We start from the raw sequence: 10,000 nt of genomic DNA on the forward strand, positions 1-10,000 counted from the left end.
AAAAAAGTGTAAAAATGGCAAGGACAAAATTATTAGCCCCCTTATCATTAATAGTCAATACAGTGCCATTTATGAACAAAAAATGACACCAGGCACTTTGATTAGTTGTTAACTATGTTGGCACATCTCCTACCAGGGATTTTGGCCCATTTTTTTCATTGCAAATAGTCAAGCTGGTCCGAATTGCATGGATGTTGAGGATGGACATTCATTTTCAGCACTCTTCAAATACCATCTGAAGGATTGAGGTCTGAACCACTCCATGACGATGGTTTTAGTATCCTTGAAGAACATTTTAACTATTTTGGATGCAAGTTTTGGGTTATTATCTTATTGAAAGATCCAGTGAAGATCTTAGCTCCCTCTATGAGCATATTTTTGCAAGGTCACTTTCCACATTCTATCATAATTTTCAGTTTTTATGGTGCCGTACACCCAAACAATGTTTCCTGTGGCTGAGGCTGCCACAGAATGATGCATCCACCACCATGTTTAATTGTGGAAACCATCTTATAACGATTCAAGGCCTATCCCTTTCTTCACCTGACAGAAGCAGAATTCATGCATCAAAGCAGGTGCAATTGAATATCATCAGATGAAAGCAGAGACATTCGAAGCTCATTTTTGACTTTCAAATGTTCACAGGCAAAGCTCAATAACACTCTGATATTCACTGTCTTTAGTAAAGGGGTTCTTCTGTGATGATGGCCCCAAAGCCCAATATGATGACAAGCCCTAACAACTGTCTTTCTTGGGGGGGAAACAAACTCCAGGTGAGGCCAGGTCAATAACAATCATCTAGGCAGGTGTCCAATGCTTCTTTGGTCTAATGACGCTAAGCAGTTTCCACAGTTACACATAGTGGAAGGGCATCAAGTTTAGTCTGTTATTCAGCCTCAGACACAGGGAGTCTGTCTGAATCTGGATTGCTGGGTCTTCCAAAAACATTGTAACCCAAATCATACATTTAGATTAGTTCAGAGGTTCTTCAAGGACACTAAAACCATGATATTGGAATCACCCGCTCATAGTCCAGTCCTTAATCCCACTGAGAGTCTGTGGTTAATGTCTATGCTCAGCATCCATGCGATTTGGACCAGCTAGAACACTTTGCAGTGAAAAAATGGGCCAAAATCCCTAGTGGGGCATGTGCCAACCTAGGTAGCAACTTATCAGAGCCTGTTGTCAGTTTTGGTCCATAAATGGTGCCATATTGACTATTAATGATCAGGGGGCTAATAATTTTGTCCTTGTCATTTTTGCCCTTTTTTGTTTAAACTCATCGTAACAATAGAAAAATCCAAATTCAACTCATTGAACATTATGTCCATCAGTGTATTTGTTTCCAGGATAACAGAAACGGTTAATAATGGTCATTCTTACTGAGAAATCAAGAGAAATGTCTAATTTCAGAAGGGGGGCTAATAATATCGTCCTCAACTGTACATGCGATATTGATGAACAGACAACATGCTGCAGCACGTTTACACATAGCTTGTCTGAAGTCTAAAATATGTAATACAAGAAGTCACTTTCATTTGGCTACCTAATATTTTACAGTATGTTAGCACAACTTTTTTCAAATATGGGCACTAAACTGGGGTTACCTGCATGGCATACAGAATGTGTGAAATGCAGTTACAATGTTTCCATTAAAGTAGGCCTACATCACAAGGTAAACTTTACAAACATTAAATTATTATTTCCTGTCTGATCCCATGAAAAACTATACAGCACAGTAAAAAAATGAAGTATTAATTCAACACTTAAATAGTCTATTTAACAGCCTATAGATTGTATTTGGCTCCAGAGTACTCTCTAAGTGTTGAATTCGCACTGTTTTTTGTTTTTTTTTTACTGTGAAGATGTGTATGAGAACCACAAAAGCAACTTTCTCTTCCACATCCTTTTCCATCCTTTTTCCTCCTCCCCATCCAGAGAGGGCTATCACTGGTCAACACAGACACAGCGTTTGAATCTGATTGATTTATCGGTTCCTGGTGCTGGACACTATTATCTCGCCACTCCTGGGACTTGGGGAGGGCTGAGGTTTACAAGGCAACGAAGAAGAAGACTGTGCAGTGCAGGCTTCCCTGTCACGCAACACTCATGACAACTAAATTGTTTCACTCATGGGGGTGTCCCCTCGGCTAAGCCGCTTTTACTCCTCTCCTTCTCCTCCTCCTCGTCCTGCTCCTCCTCTCAGAGAGAGAGAGAACGAGACTCCATAATTGCACCCAAAGGATCCGCTAGCCTATATTGTTAGTGGCGTGCCTGTGTGTGTGTGTGTGTGTGTGTGTGTGTGTGTGTGTGTGTGTGTGTGTGTGTGTGTGTGTGTGTGTGTGTGTGTGTGTGTGTGTGTGTGTGTGTGTGTGTGTGTGTGTGTGTGTGTGTGTGTGTGTGTGTGTGTGTGCGTGTGTGTGTGTGTGTGTGTACATGTGTGTGTGTGTGTGTGCGTGTGCGGGCGTGTGTACATGCATTTGTGTATGTGTGTGTGTGTGTGTGCGTGCGCGTGCGTGTGCGTGTGCGTGTGCGTGTGCGTGTGCGTGTGCGTGTGTATGTGTGTATGTGTGTGTGTGTGTATGTGTGTGTACAGTGTTTGTGTGTGTGTGTGTGTGTGTGTGTGTGTGTGTGTGTGTGTGTGTGTGTGTGTGTGTGTGTGTGTGTGTGTGTGTGTGTGTGTGTGTGTGTGTGTGTGTGTGTGTGTGTGTGTGTGTGTGTGTTCATCTGCCGGCACACTTTTGAAGAACAACACATGTATTCGCAGGTGCCCCAAGGTGTCTAGTATATGTAGATCAACAAGCAGGTACACACGACAGGTTTTTTTTTTTTCATGGCTGAATCTTAGTGGGTACTTTATTGTATGACAGAGGGGGGTGGAAAATTTAAGATTTTAAAATGTTCTTTATTTACAATAAGGCTGTTATGCAATTAATCCATGGCGACTAGCCACGGCCAAAAATCAATCCACATTAATCAACAAATGGAAACGTCTACAAAAGATGGCTGAAATGCACTTCACTGTCCAATACAGAGCACAAAGTGTTTTTTTGCTCCACCTTGCTTCAAAAGTTTCCAAATCATTCACAACCTTATAAAAACGAAAATCGACAAGGAGAGAGAGGTGGCAGACAAAACCAAAACATGTCTCCCACAGGATTTACAGTTTCGTACTCATCCAATTACTGTGCTGTGAGGCTATAGTTGGTCTCTCTCTCTCTGTGGTTGGCCAGCTCAGCTGGCCGTGTGGCGAGCTCAGAAGCTGGCGCAAGGCACTGGCTGCAGTTACTTACTATACAACTTTGGCTAATTGGAACTTGTGATTAAAATGTCACGCTCTTTTACCCAGATCATGCACGGCACAGCGGTTAATGAGACTCATCTGAACTCGGACCCGGCCCAGAGAAAAGTGAGTGAATATGAGAGAAAGAGATAGAGGGAGATAGCGAGAGAGAGAGAGAAAGAGAGAGAGAGAGAGAGAGAGAGAGAGAGAGAGAGAGAGAGAGAGAGAGAGAGAGAGAGAGAGAGAGAGAGGGGAGAGAATGAGTCCAGCTCACGTAAGTTTACCAGAAGTATTCAGCTGTGTTTTGGGTGTGAGTGTGTGTTTATGTGTAAGTGTGTGTGTGTGTGTGTGTGTGTGTGTGTGTGTGTGTGTGTGTGTGTGTGTGTGTGTGTGTGTGTGTGTGTGTGTGTGTGTGTGTGTGTGTGTGTGTGTGTGTGTGTGTGTGTGTGTGTGTGTGTGTGAGAGAGAGAGAGAGAGAGAGAGAGAGAGAGAGAGAGGCGGGGGGGGGTGTTCGAGGAGAAAGAGAGACACATACACATCTACGTGTGTGTGTGTGTATGTGTGCGTGCATGCGTGGGCGTGTGAGTGCATATGTGTGTATGCGTGCATGCGTGTTGGCCCGTGTGTGTGAGTGCATGTGTGTGCGTGCATGCACGTGTGTGAGGGCATGTGTGTGCGTGCACGCGTGTGTGTAGTGTGTATGAGTGTATGTGTGTGTGTGCATGTGTGCACGCTTGTGCATGTGTGTGTATGTGTGTGTGAGTTTATTTTCCGTTATGTGTCTTTGTCTGTGTGTGTGTGTGTGTGTATGAAAGACAGAGAGAAAACTCATATGGGATGCTCTCTAGAAACAATATTTGCCTGCGCTGCTCAATCATTTGTCTTTCAGAATAAATAAAAGAGGATGATGCTGCCTGCTCCCCTCCCCTCCTCTTCTCCCCCCCCTCCCCTCGTCTCCTATCCTCTCCTCTCCTCTCTCCTCTCATTCTCCTCTCCTCTTCTCTCCCCTCCTCTCCTCTCCCCTCCTCTCCTCACCCTCTTTCTCTCCTCTCCTCTCCTCTCCTCTCCCCTCCTCTCCACCCCTCTGCTCTCCTTTCCTCTCCTCTCCTCTCCTCCTCTCCTCAGCTCAGGGGAGAGGAGTGAGCTGGGCCGTGTTTCTGTCTCGCTGTTTATTCCTTCATAAGACCCTTTGGCCTGGCTGAGCCTGAATATGAGTTCTCTCTCTCTCTCTCTCTCTCTCTCTCTCTCTCTCTCTCTCTCTCTCTCTCTCTCTCTCTCTCTCTCTCTCTCTCTCTCTCTCTCTCTCTCTCTCTCTCTCTCTCTCTCTCTCTCCATCTCTCTCTCTGTGCTCGCTTGCATGTGTTTGTGTGTTTGTGCTCAAGATGTTTGTGAAGGGATGCCGGAGACACCCTTATGTGTATGCTTATGCATGTATGCATGTGTTTTTTGTGCTCAGAAACGATAATATCTCTCTCTCTGTGTTTGCGGTTTGTTTGTGTGTGTGTTTGCATTAGTAAGTCGTCCCCATTCTCTCCCGAGGCTATACTCCTTGCTCTGGCATGAGTGGTGGCGTGTTGGTAGGCTATAGGGCAAGAGGCTGGGCAGTGTAGTAACAGTGGCTCACATAGAAGAGGCTGACCGCGCAAGCACAGGGGCGCAAGGAGTAAAAAGCCTTGACGACACTATTGTAATATTTTATTGAGTATGCATGGCCTAATATTGAAGATGTTGGTCTTAAGGGTGGGATGGGAGGTTACAGGTCCTGCAACCTTTCCTGATGTCTACGGTCTGGATTTGCAATCAAATAGCCTAATCCTAAACAGACACTTTGTCCAAAATTTCAAAGGGGCCGTTAAAACTAAGCCACAGAGCAGATTGAGGGACAGGTACAGTAGCTACATTAACCCTTTGTCGCCCACTTGATAGTCACGGTCCCCTGCTTTACGATCATACCACAACTTAATTTTGCATTGAGCTTGTTCGAGATGTTCTCTGGCAAAACCACTAGCTCGATACAAGTGATCACGACAGTCCGGTACATGAGATAGTATGGTTTTGGAGTAAACACCAAGGCAGTGATCATTAATGGCCTCTGACGACCCTCGTGGGGTGTGGTTGAAAATTAGATTTGTTGGACTGAATCCCAGAGACTCTTGGACAACTTCTCTACATGCCAATAGTAACCAAGGTCCGGCCTCAGCCCAGTCCCTAGGCAACACTATTCGAAGCATGCCTTTCAAAGTTTGCTCAAGCACACTTTCGTTCTTTGGGTGAAAATCACTGGAAGTACAGTTTTCACACGCTGGCACATAACCGAGACATTAACTACGACCAGCTGTCTGTTTGGATAACTTGACTAGTGAGGAAAAGTTAAGGAGCTCCTTAAGCATAGCATTTGAGCTAATGGGCCAGAGAAGACAAGCTTGTGGGAAGCAGGTTGCGGCGTACATCATTGTCAATAGATACGAGTACCCACCCATGAATGAGTCAAGGCTACTGACAGCTTTTTCATGCCCCGAGACAAAGTAGTTATACCTTTATCCAAAATGACTTTTATGTTTTCAAGAACAGGCTATTGGTCACAGTCCTTGGAGCAGTGTGGGGTTAGGTGCCTTGTTCAAGGGCACCTCAGCCATGGATTGAGATGGGAAGAGGTAAAGGTGGGATTTGAATCTGCAACCCTCTTATCAAAAGTCCCTCTCTTTAACCACTAGGCCACGGCTACCCCCAAACACCAGTTTATACTGCTGCCTGCACTGCAGAACAAGCCAGTTCAACCCTGGCTGGCTCCCATGCCATTTAAACACTGTCATTTAGGGAGGAGGTGAGGATTAATCCCACCCCTCTGACACACACACGCATGCAAAAACACACACACACACACACACACACACACACACACACACACACACACACACACACACACACACACACACACACACACACACACACACACACACACACACACACACACACACACACACACACACACACACACACACACACACACACACACACACACACACACGCCAGTGTGTGCACACACACTTTTCCCTCCTCTCCTGGTGTTCTTCTGCAGGTGGATGACCATCTCGTCCGATAAATAACGTGAGGCCCGATAAGGACCAAGCAAACAGGCTTCTTCCGTCCCGCTCCTGTTAAATGCTAAACGCCTCGCTTAGAGAGGAAAGGAGCGTTTGATTTAACCCCCGCTGTCCTGTCCTCCTTTCTTCCTCCATTCGGCGCTCACCTCCCTCCCTCTCTCTCCCTTCCTGGGCCTCTTATTATCTCTCTCTGTTCTGGTCTCTCTCTCTTTTTCTCTATCTCTCTCTCTTTCCCTCTCTTTTTCTAATTCCCTTTCTCTCTCTTCTTGACTCTCTATCTCTTTTTCTCTCTCTCCCTGTATCTTTCTCTCTCATACACTCTCTCTCTCTCTCTCTCTCTCTCTCTCTCTCTCTCTCTCTCTCTCTCTCTCTCTCTCTCTCTCTCTCTCTCTCTCTCTCTCTCCCTCCCTCCCTCCCTCCCCATCCCTCCTCATCTCTCAGAAGCACCCAATACAAACAGCATTATTTATGCTCCGCAAAACACTCCTTAATTACTCGCGAGCGGCTGCACGCTTCCCCCGGCCGTCTCAAATGGCCTCCCTACCACCCACTGGCAAGCATTAAGCACTCTCTAAAAGCCTGCTATTTGATATTAGCACACTTGAGCCGAGCATGGAGAGAGAGAGAGAGAGAGAGAGAGAGAGAGAGAGAGAGAGAGAGAGAGAGAGAGAGGGACAGACAGACAGAAAGAGAGACAGACACACAGACAGACCCACTGAGAGTGAGAGAGAGGGGGAGAGAGAGATAAAGAGAGAGAGAGGTGTGGGGGTGCAAGGATAGTGATGGGGGGAGAAAGGGAGGATGAGGTACTGATGCGCTAGGTAGAAAAAGGAGAAGTGTATGTGTGTGTGTGTGTGTGTGTGTGTGTGTGTGTGTGTGTGTGTGTGTGTGTGTGTGTGTGTGTGTGTGTGTGTGTGTGTGTGTGTGTGTGTGTGTGTGTGTGTGTGTGCATGCGTGCGTTCGTGTGTGTGTCATGCATGTGTGTGCGTGTGTGTACATGATTTGCATGCGATTTTGTGTGTGTGTGTGTGTGTGTGTGTGTGTGTGTGTGTGTGTGTGTGTGTGTGTGTGTGTGTGTGTGTGTGTGTGTGTGAGTGCGTGCATGCGTGTGTATGTGCGTGTGTGTGTGTGTGTGTTTATTTGTGTGCGTGCTTGATTGTGTGTGTACCTGCATGTGTGTGAGTGTTGGGGGATGGAGGGGTGGGGGGAGCTCAGAGAAAGGGAGAGAAATAAATAAAAAGTGAAATCCAGGGGCCGCCGCTACCGCTACCGCTGCCACCACTACCGCCACTACCGCTGCCGCTGCTGCCGCCGCTGCCGCCGCCACTTCCTCTGCTCACGCTGCGGTGGTGATTTACATATGCATAGCAGCTGATATTTATACTCGCTGGATGGCGCATCCCTGAAGGGTCTGTCTTATTACCTCGGTCGCTCCTCGGGTCTCGGGCTTAGAGACTGTACACCGACCAGGCAGGTGATTAATTCTATACCCCTGAGGACGCACCAATTGGCTCTCCCAACAAGAGAGAGAGAGAGAGAGAGAGAGAGAGAGAGAGAGAGAGAGAGAGAGAGAGAGAGAGAGAGAGAGAGAGAGAGAGTGAGGGAGAGAGAGAGAAAGAGAGAGAGAAGGATGCACTTTCGAAAACCTCTGTCTCGCCACCTCATTTTTTGTATGTGTGTGTGTTCATATTTCCAGGCTAGCAACCCTCTCTTTTGTGTGTGTGGGCGTGTGTGTATGCGAGCGTGCATGCGTGTGTGCGTGCGTGCCTGCGTGCGTGCGTGTGTGTGAATTTGTGTGTGTGAGAGAGAGAGAGAGAGAAAAAACAGAAAAGACATTGGTGTGCTGTGTTGTATTTTCCTGGATTTATTCTGGCAGTTTGACTTGCTTTTATGTAAAAGGGGAATTACCTGCTCTCGACACCTCCCTCTTATCTTTGCATGTGGAAATTATAGCATTTTAAAACCACTATATGGTGTCACCAGGGTCCTGTACTAGAGGTGCTCTCTCGCTCTCGCTCTCTCTCTCTTTCACTCTCTCTCTCGCTCCCTTACACACACACACACACACACACACACACACACACACACACACACACACACACACACACACACACACACACACACACACACACACACACACACACACACACACACACACACACACACACACACACACACACACACACACACACACACACACACACACACACACAAAGACAAAGACAGACAGACAGACAGACAGACAGACAGACAGACAGACAGACAGACAGACAGACAGAAACACACACACACACACATACACAGAGAGAGAGAGAGGGAGAGAGAGAGAGGTGAGACACAGGCTTAACGATTTAGCCCACACACTCTCATGTCCAGGACTGAAACAGAGAGTATCTTTTCAAGCACAGCAAAAAAGAGACAATTTTCTTTTAGAGCGAGCATACAGCTGCGTTTGTCATCCCTGTACATATGATGTTGGTGTTTTGACTTTAATTAAGACGTCTTGTTTCCCACCCCCTCCCCACACAGAGGCACACAAACACACACACACACACACACACACACACACACACACACACACACACACACACACACACACACACACACACACACACACACACACACACACACACACACACACACACACACACACACACACACACACATAGAAGTGTTTATAAAGTAAGCGCCACACGCAACTTAATTGTGTTTTAGGGCCCCAGATTCAAGGGAGCAAGGGAAACAAATGAGCGATAATGAAGAAAAGCACAATATGTCACTTTTCTTACGGAGCAGAAATTAATTACCGCTCTCTTACCTCTCTACGATTGGTGCCGTAATGGAAAGCGGTGTCTCCCTTCCCTTCACTTCCACTCCTCCTGTCCTCCACCACTCCTCCTCTCCTCCTCTCCTCCTCCTCTTCTGTCCTCTTCTTCTCCTCCTCCCTGTTTGGCCAGTCGTTCATTAGCACAAGTCAGCTCCATGCTCCAGCCACTGAGCACACACACACACACACACACACACACACACACACACACACACACACACACATGGACACACACACACACACACACACACACACACACACACACACACACACACACACACACACACACACACACTGTTAATTACATCATCACGTCCAAACAGTGTTCCCATCAGCCACCTCTCTCGCCAGAGTGTACAACACGCCGCTAAAAACCCCCAGCTCTTCTAATTACTATTTTGGTCCCACTTTTTTCTTACACCACCGCCAACGTGTCAGTGATAGATCATTATTTTTCCAGCAATTTGTTCACATTTATATGCGATATAATTGGATCTGATTAATTATTATGATTAATGGGGAAGTGCTGCTCGTGTACGGCCATTAATACCGGGGATATCAAACGGCAGACATGGACAAATTAAAGGTGCCAGAGTTTGAGAGGGGGTTTCACTCTCCAACCAACTTCACCTCCCGTGCTGAGCTTTCACTCCAGCGCCAACATATTCTCTCTCTCTCTCTGTATCTGTATCTGTATCTCTCTCTCTCTCTCTCTCTCTCTCTCTGTATCTGTATCTGTATCTCTCTCTCTCTCTCTCTCTCTCTCTCTCTCTCTCTCTCTTTCAC

This window comes from Engraulis encrasicolus, chromosome 13, assembly GCF_034702125.1.
Source record: "Engraulis encrasicolus isolate BLACKSEA-1 chromosome 13, IST_EnEncr_1.0, whole genome shotgun sequence".
In the NCBI taxonomy this organism is placed as follows: domain Eukaryota; kingdom Metazoa; phylum Chordata; class Actinopteri; order Clupeiformes; family Engraulidae; genus Engraulis; species Engraulis encrasicolus.